Here is a 10,345-nt window from a genome sequence, read left to right as displayed (position 1 = left end):
CATTGTTATTGTCATTATCATTATTATTGTTATTATCATCATCACCATTATCATTATCATTATAAGGCGTATACGTAGCGATATAGTCACTGGTAGCATAAATCAAAATAATAGCAGTGACGGTGGTAGAATACTTTTATTCACTAACATTTATAATATAATTGATTTATGGAGATAAGATGATTACTATCCATAGACGTTCATATATACTGTGACGATTGTTTCAGAGTGCCGATGATAAATACTATAATCCCAGGTAAGGCACCCGCAAAACAAACAAAATAAGAAAACGCGAAAGAAAGGCAGAAGATGCGATCGCATCGTCAAACCCTGCCATAATAGGCCTCATACGTGGCGACATTTTGCGTGAGCGGCACCACGCCATTTTAGCAAAATTGATAATAAGAAAATGTTCCTCGAGTATCCTCACACCAGTCATGCCTACGGCCAATAATCAAGTATCATTATATTTACAGGAACATTAACTTTCTAGGGGCCGTCACCACTAAATGGCGCTGTCATTGTGTATTTACCGATGGTATCGACTGAGTTAAACCCTTTAGGAGCTGAGAAACTTTAAGCCGTGGGTGATTATGCGCCGCCATTCCATTTTTATCCCACATTCAACTTGGATTTATTTTATATTACCATCCACAACATTTTGGCATGCAGTGGAATTTCATTATAGCTCTGTGCATGTGGACCGCACTCAGTTCTACAACAGAACTGTTTAGATGACATTGTAAGCTGTCCTATAGTGTGTGTCCATGGCCAACTTTTGATGCGCAACGTTGCTATGTTCCACTCGACGCACAGGACCAAAACGAAACACGTGATAAGACCAAGTTAACGTCGGTCGAGATCTAAAGGTTGAAATTAAAAGTCTCCTATAGAGATAAAGATGTAATGTTTTCGGAGGACCTTCTTTGCAAAGCAGAATAATATTCCAACACAACTTTTCTTTCAATGTCCATTTGCATCGGGGCAAAGTTATTATGCAAAATTTCGGAATTGAAATTTGGAGTTGAATAAACAGAAACAAGAGTTCCCAAGTTGTTTTGTTTGTACATTTTCATTTTTTTTTCAAGACCTGTGGCGTATTGTGCAGTGATACCCTGTACAATATAAAGGTCTAGTTAGTCAAAGGTATAATAATTATTCACAACGAATGAACGCAATGGTTCATGATGTCAATACACGAGAGCTTCGATATTAAGCATTCTTTCGAGAGACCCCCCCCCCCCCGCCTCGATTTTTTTTTTCAGATCAAGATGGCTAGAAGCTTCTGAAGCGGTCTACAAAATTGACATACGTAGGGAGAGAGGGAAGGGGGCTGTAGTGTTCACTAATCAATATAAAACAGGTTTGCAACGTTCAAACTTTGATCTATCGATTGTTCGTAGGCCTACTCGATACGCACCAAGCATCACAATTCTTTCAGCTGAACTTGTATATCGTTATCTGAACATCGCATGAAGACTTCCGAAGAGTATTGTGATGTTAATAACAGGGTATTATATTCATCGATTTCTTTTTAATTTCACTTGCAGTCACGCAATTGGCAATTGGCAATGTTTATGTACATAATATTATGTACACACGATATATACACACAAATACGTACTTCTTTATTATATTCATGTTATGATTATGATTTATCTTATCTTCGAGTATTCTACCACGGGTATAGAAGAAGAAGGAGGAGAAGAAGAAGAAGAAGAATATATGATGAGGAGGAAGAAGTTAAAGAGGAATGAATGTGTTGATCAAAACAGCAATATCTATAACTCAAGAGACTTATATGACCGCAACATCATCATCAAAAGCCTATTTACAGTGCTGCCAACGGTCAGCATCAGATTCGTGATATTAAACCTCCGATACTCCATGCGCAGGAAGGTGGGCGATGGACACCTCCCTGGATGATGGCACTGGTCGAGGAACCGATGCTGTGATGCCAAGAAAACTTGCAGAGAAGAAAACAAAAATAGAGTTCTTTCATTTCAGAAGGGCAAGGATAGCAGCATATAAGACAGAAGGGAGAGAAAAAGAAAGAAGAAAAAAAAACAAACACATATAGACAGAAACACAGCCATTCAGCCACCATCACCGCTGCCTAATGTAAAGCTTATGAAAGTGTCACACAGAAATTCTCGACCTTCTGGAGTGGGTCACAATGTTCAAGCGTGCTCTTTAGTGGACCTCTCAATTCTTTCTTTTTCTCTAAACATAACTTTGTATTTTGTCGGTATGCATGTATGCCCTATAATTTGTCAATTACTATCATTCTTTGCACAGTTGAATGTATGCCTACGATATAATAATTCCTGATTATTTTGCGTTATGTTTTGTTGGAAAAAGGAATGAAAATAAATAAATTGAATTGAATTGAATAGAAAAAAAAACCGAAAAGGCGATCGAGATATAAGATCTCGTGTTCTTGGAATCTCGAACCCAAGAAGGCGAGAAGGCTAATCGTGAGATCTCGTCTTCTCGACGTCGTGGGGTCCGAGAATTCACGAAGACGAGATCTCACAGCCGCCGAACTCCGGTGCTCACGACTTGCTTTCTCGGAGCCAAAAAGGTCGAGAAGGCGTAAGGAATAGTTTCGTCTTCTCGGTTTGGCACTCAACACATAGTTAGCTTCAGTGTAAATAATGAAAAGGCGTAGAGTCCATCGTGCTGCGAACAAATAAATAAATAGATAAATGAATAAAATGAGAGACGTTTCATTGTATCCTACCATTGAAAAGTAAAGCGTCTGATCAGTTTCGACGGTAAAGAGAGAGAGAGAGAGAGACGAAACAAAAGCCATTTCCTGAAATCCAGCAAGGTCACTTCCTTCTCACTCAATAATGACGCAGAAACTGATAATCCGTATCAGTCTTTCAGTCGACAATTTCGCTCTAATCTGTGCTGAATAATATGAGGAAATCGCACGGAAAAAGGACCGATTACCTTGGAACTTCAACGTGTGACCGAAGAGATTTACTTCAGAATGATAGGACTTCGGGTGCTGAATGACTGACATTCTACTTAACACAATGTGATCATCATTCTCTTGTTTTTTTCCTTTGTTACGTCATAATGCGCCTTGAGCATTAATAAAATTGGATAATGACGTTATAATGAAATTCATGTATATGATTATCATTATCATAAATATATTCTTATTACAAATAACAATAGACGTTATGTTGTGCGGGTGATTATCATAGTAGTTGATTAATGCTTCATTATAGAATATTGTATCATGTCTGAAGTCATTGATGTTCGGTATTGTTTGTTTGTTTGTTTTTGTTTGTTTGTTTGTTTGTTTGTTTTATTGTCGATTGAACGTTTACCGATTGATAATGCGTTTACGGTTAAGGGGAAATAATATAGTCTGATGGAAGTATATAATGGAAGTCCATTATCAGGTTTTTAAAGTATAAAGAGTAGATTCAGTTGATATTTTCTCTTCTCAAACAGACAAAACGATTTCTGGGGAAACATCCATGAAGTAAGAGTCCTCCTGCAGGCTTCAATCGCAGGAAGATATTATGCGGGTCATCTTAATCTTTAATCGTCTGTTTTCCTCAGAATGTTGGACTCTTCTTTGAAGAAGAGTATTCAGCAAGACTCGAGAGAAGTGGGGGTATCTTTCTCGCGACACACACAAGCGGAAAACGATAGAAACAGTTTTCAATCTATCCTCATTTTTTCCCCAAAAGCATTTCACTTCGGACTGGAAAGATATTTCGATCATAAAGGAGAAATTGGGTTTACCTTTTTTTTTTCAGACAATACGCAAGCGGGGATCGGTAGAGGGTTTTAATGTTTTCGTATTCTCTCTCCCAAAAAAAATGACGATGATAACTATAACGATTATGATAATGATTATGATGATAATAACAATGATATTACTACTACTTCTACTACTACTATAGTAGTAGTAGTAGTAGTAGTGCAAAAAATGATAACAGTAATAAGAAGGAGAGGAGGAGGAAGAAGAAGAGAAATAATGTCCATTCATTGAGGAAAAAAAAAGACTCCTACACACATAATATAGTGTGGAAATACACTTTCAGGCAATGAAGGGTACAGGGGGAGAAGTGAACGAATTTCATTTGTTTCTTCTTCTTAATCACCCGCCTCATAATTCCTAAAACATTTCAATATGAGATATTACAGGAGATAGGAGAAAACACACTCTTATACAGAAAATGGGAGTATAGATTTTTTTGGCTACAGGTACGGACAGGTACGAATGACATTAATCTTCCTGTTTTCACTCCAAAATCATTCAGTTCGCCGAAAAAAATCCCAACAACAACAACATTATAATACACGCTGACGAAAGTGGGAGTAAACTCTCAGGCTACAAGCGGTGAAAGGGATACGGCAGTCATGTGATTGTATTATGTTTACTTCCACGCAGCTGATCCTGGTGTTCACCCAATTTGCCGGCAAAGTTCACCTTCAAGGCTACAACTGCCGAGTAACATCGATCGTTTCTCGTCACTCGCTTTTCCCGAGACCCCTCCCCCTTTCCCCATCATGCACTCCCGATTAAATTGCTCTGGTCTCGGGAAAGCTCATTGACAATCATTTTATTCTGGTAGGCGTTCACTTCCAGCTAAACAATTCGTATACTGCCCATCTTCAATGCGCAAACTATACAGAAGTCCAATTTGCCCTTGAATGTTTCGCGAAAGTATATACGCTGCACTCCTTTCCTTCTTTCTTCCTATTCATACAAACTGTCGTACAATGACATTACTGCTATCTTCTTGTTCCTCCCGCCCCTCAAGGCATTTACAATCGAAACAAAATAGGCGTTGATTTCAGCCTATGGAGTTGTGTCCCATCACAATGATTATAAACTTTCCGGATGATCCGGAAAATTACTGACGGACGCAGTTGACATTAGCAGTGTAGCATAGACTCTCACTCAGACCATGATGATGGGTGTCATTCTTTACCAGCATGCAATTCACCCGAATTTTGGCTTTTCTGCGTTTGTTTGTCTGTTTATCTGTTGTTGTTGTTTTTTTCTTTTAAATTGGTTCCTTATGGGGGAAATGACATTGTGTCAGGGAGAATCATTTTCTTTTTTTTTTTTTTTTTGGATGCACCTTTCTTGGGATATGGCCATAACTCCAGACTGTTATTAATAATTCATGAACAGGTGTCCCAGGTCTCATACTTGTTATCAAAAACTGGGGAAATGTATTTAAAATTAAAAAAAAACAAATGTAAAATACAGGGAAGATTCGATGGGTTTCATGTTTGGCATCCTTCCAACAAATCCTAATTCAATCTAATACATTTGTTGAGCAGTTTTTTTGTTTGTTCGTGCATGTGGTTCGGGTCTTGATTTTTTTTTCTTTCCAAAAGACACTCTGAATTTACAGAATATTCACCGAAACAATCAGATGATAATTGTTTGGTATACGAATGATTCATCCTCGTCATCCTCAGATACATCCTATACAGCCTTTATCACAACGACCTACTTATGATTTTTTTTTTTCTATTTTGATGAATTTTCTCCTGTTCATTTCAGCGACTTGACCGGTACATTCGATACGGCCGTGTGATATAGACGGCCAAGAAGACTTCTCAGTCCATTTGTATGTGAGACTTCCAGCTGAACGCGATGCAAAGAAAGTGTTCATTTGAAAAAGAAAAAACAACAACAAAACAAAACAAAACAAAACATAAACGTACTCTTCGGCTAGAAAAGAGCACTGAAAACATTTACTGTGAGATGCGAGACAGCTTTTTCTTCTTCTTCTTCTTCTTCTTCTTCTTCTTCTCCTTCTTTTTCTTCTTCTTCTTCTTCTTCTTCTTCTTCTTCTTCTTCTTCTTCTTCTTCTTATCGGAACATCGACGCCTTCTCGAAAGACTATCAAGACCAATGATGATGACGACACGAACAGCAGTCGCTGCGATTCCAGAAGTTACGTAGAAATTTTGTTCAACTTTCACCCGATAAGGTCACCGTGCTAGGAGGTTCACTCTGCCGAATCCAATGTGTGTCAAAAGTTGGAAATAAATCGAGAAACTCCCACTTTCCATGAAGTGGCAGCTTCAAATTTGTGAGAATGTCTCCTGGTTTGTTTATTTCTATATACTTTTTCTCTCTCGCTTTATCTCTCCTCGTGTTTGTTTTGTTGTTGTTATTTTTTGTTTTGTTTTTCTTTCCTCCCGCGTGCTTGTTTGCTTGCTTGCCGTTTGTCTGTCCTGAATTCATTATCTATCATTCATTTCGATACATATCTATTTATCTATTCATCTATTAGTCTAAAAAATATCACCATGTTCACCTTATCACTTTATACCCGTCTAATACTTCTCCCCTTCATCAGTCTGACGACCCTCGTACCAACTAAACAGCTTGATTCGCAATCAATAGAACGATGTCCTCGACGGTTTTAGCTCCCATAATTATAATGACCCGACCATCAATATCGCTGCTGCTTCCGTGCATGGAATCCTCAAAATAAATAAATAAATAAATAAATAAATAGATAAATGAATGAATGAATGAATGAATAAATAAATAAATAAATAAATAAATAAATAAATAAATAAATAAATGAATGAATGAATGAATGAATGAATAAATAAATAAATAAATAAATGGATAAATAGATAAATGAATGAATGAATGAATAAATGAATAAATGAATAAATAAATAAATAAATAATGACAACAACAAACGCCCTCTCTGCTCTACTGTGCCATCATGAATCTATCCGTTTACATTATGTTGATGTCTATGTTCCTTTTTATAGATTAATATTCCTCTTCAGCAGCTCATCAAGCTTCCAGCTAATGACTCCATCATATCAACGCAATGTGTGCTTAGCTAAATATAGTCTCATTATGTATGATTATCTCTATCAATAATGTGTTTGTTTGTTTTTTCATTATCATCATTATTCGTCGTTTGTACTTGAATCTCGTATCCATCCTTTCCTCTCAGATCCACTTTCCATATACCATGTAAATAATTTTCTGGATCCATTCAAGATAGCGAAGAAAAACAACCAAAACAAACGGATTCACACCGAACGATAATAATTTATGACTCGGCGCTTACTATTGTGCTATACATTGATACCGCAGTATGAAATTCAAGTTAAAAAAAATCACCGATTAAGGTCAATTTCTGATTTGTTTCTCCGAATTAATGTTGTTGCTGAGGTTTTCTCAGTAATCGGCCACTTGTGACATAAACCATATGCTTTGTCAGTCCTTGTGATCCTCTATTATAGAGAATACAGTGGGTGGATATTATTTCGCTCGAACTGCGTCTCGTGTAAGTGATAAGGCCATAGGTAAAACTATATGAGTGCTTAATGGGGAGCTTCGAAGAATCTCGATGCGATACGGAAGGGGTAATATTTCTTGGTTGCCCGAGTCAAATTCTGTATGTGCGATGTATGATGCTTTTCGCGTGCATTGTCCCAAATGACTTATATCAAAAGAGCAATGTTTTCCAACGACCACTGAGTATTTGACATTCACAGTCATGCTGAATGACATTGCTCAAAGAAAGTGTGCAATGCAGTTATACGTCCAACTGTATAGACTGTTCAAAAACAACAACAAATCGGCAATATGAAATTGCTTCACATGTACATTAATTTTTACAAGTTCGTCTTTCCTGGGGGCTATGTCGTAAAATGCAACATGGTCCGCCTGCTATTGTTCGTTGTCACGGAAAAAAAAAAAAACGTTAGGAGTTTCCGGATCAGCTGTATACATAGGTAACACTGATTTTTATGACCTGCTATCCCGATATGCCAGACCCAGATGTCTGTTGAAGAGATTATCATAATGATAATTCTATACATTCTCGCCCGAGATATTTGGACAGGAGTTACGTAATGTTTATAGCGCACGGAAACGGTCCTTCCTCAAAGACATGACGGCATGATTGTATACCGCATTTTATTATCATGATAATTGTTTGGAGCGTCGATAACCGCCAAAGAATCTTGTTTTTATAGACTTGGATGCATGCTAAATCAATTTGTCATAAATAAAACATTCAGACGTGCTGACGTGTAACTTACCTTGCCAATAGGTGTACACATTGTGTCTATAAAGCCCATGCATTGAAAATCATTGCATTATAAACTTAAAAGTATCGACCATAAATCAATATGCTTTTTGACCTGCTACGTGACTTCATTTTGCTGTTTACTTCGATTTTTATTTTCCTGCTGAGTGAGAGTTTAAGTCTTTTTTTTATATGTTTATATCCCAAAAAGTTATCACAAAATTAATCATAGGCCTACAAATCAAAATGTCCTTTTGACCAAAATGTACGGGTTACAATAAAAAAAAAAAGACTGTGTTATCCTTTAATATTTTGTGGGCTTAGAGTGCTGATTGGTACAGAAAAGAAAACAACTACAACAACGTAGTGTTCTACACACTCTCCAAAGTCCGAGGCCCAGGAGGGGCTAAGAGACTATATCTTGATAGATAATACCATTTCAACTTATTATCATAAGCAAGTACAGGATCCATCTTATAACATACACATTAATCTGAGCACTATAATCAAGGACAATTTACATTTTGTGTGAGGTGAATGTACTCATTCAAGATCTAAATTGTTTTATTTCTCCATGGAGTCGATATCTTGTACTAATTGATCCACACGTTGTCACATTTATATCATCGATAAAAACCACTCAATACGATCACTTTAATAGGCTAATTTATATACAACTCTTAAAAGTAAAGGGAACGCATACACTGCACTGATAGGACAATATAGCCAAAATGCCGAGAAACAATAGCATCATGCGCGCTGACAAATTAGTGAATACCGTAAAAATAACGCCACAATCTTAACCCGTATATTATTATCAGGAATTCATACAGTACGGGAGAATTGCTTGCAACCGAAATTATCAGGATTTCATTCAATCTTCCATATTATGAGGACATGCACGAGAGCTCCACGTCAAAGATGCCTAACAGTCAGATCATTCGCAAAAAAAAGACAAAAAACGCGCAATAAGAATGTAATAGCCATTATCATAATTGATACGAGTTGATTTAGTTCTTTTTTTTTTCATCAGTGTTTGCTTTATTGACTTGATACAGCGGATGTAGTATTTCCGAAAAAAAAAAGGAAGCGTCCGGACATGGTATGTGTGGGACGCGCTACGATGCATAATACATTAGTCAACATAGTCGACTCGCTATGCAGACTGTCAACAATAATGTGTTCGCGTTCAGTGACCTCAAATCTCGTTCAGAGCATGCTGGCCACGACAGCCCCCCCCCCCCCCCCCCCCCCTCTTCAAAAGAGGAACATGTCGGCTTGATAAAACCAGACAGAAAATACATAAATCACCCGAGAAAGCAAAATAATTAATTAGAGGAGCGGGATTCGCAAATTTGCGATCAGTATATGAACATTATGAATATGGCTCGATCATTTCAACTCGATGAGCTCATTTTTTACTCTTGTTTCAACAAGAAAGAAAAAAAAAATAACCGCACACACAAAATATAATACGCACGCCTCTATAGAATATAAAAAATCAACAAACAAACAAAACACTAACATTGATAACAGTGGCACTTTATGACTCTCCAATATTGAGTGTTTTATAGTGTAGATTTTTCTGGTCGCACAGGTTCTTCAATTGCGACTTCTCATGGTGAGTAAAACACATTTAAAGAAATGAAATGGTAAATTAGCATAATAAATTAATGTTGTCACCCCTCCAACCATTTTGTAAATGTTTAATGTAGCACTCAAAATAATGAATTTACCATTTCTGAATAATGTAGGTCAATATTTGAGTGCTAAAATGTAACATTTTTAGTGTTAAATTTAACATTTAACAAAAGGTTAGAGGAGTGAAAACATTTAAAATGTTGATTTACCACTTCATTTTTAGAGTGTACCGTGACAAATTAAACGTCGAGATTCCATTCATGTATCGTTTTGGAAAGGAACGCTGTGCTGATATTGACCATTTTGGAAATCATGGTAATTTCAAACCGTACACCTGGTACAAATTTTATGCAAACTGTGCCACACTTCAAGGAGTTATCTTGCGTTTACACCTTTCTCGTTTGCAAAGAATTATTAGGGGGGGGGGGGTTCTGTTTACTGAATGTGAAAGAAAATTGGATATCGGTCTATTGTAAATACCGACTATCTGGATGGCAATCTTTTCATTTACCTGCCGGACTGAACATTGTTACAAATATCCCTGCATCGAGAGGAAACTTTGTCTTCAAAGTTGGCAAGTTAGCCAACAGTCTGACAGTTATACACTCTGTCCCATGCTGCAAACCTTTACCCCTTTATGGACCACA

This window comes from Diadema antillarum, unplaced genomic scaffold, assembly GCF_040938485.1.
Source record: "Diadema antillarum isolate AM-2024a unplaced genomic scaffold, OU_Dant_1.0 scf00000019, whole genome shotgun sequence".
Classification (NCBI taxonomy): domain Eukaryota; kingdom Metazoa; phylum Echinodermata; class Echinoidea; order Diadematoida; family Diadematidae; genus Diadema; species Diadema antillarum.
The sequence above is the reverse complement of the archived record's forward strand: the minus strand, read 5'-3'. Positions refer to the sequence as shown.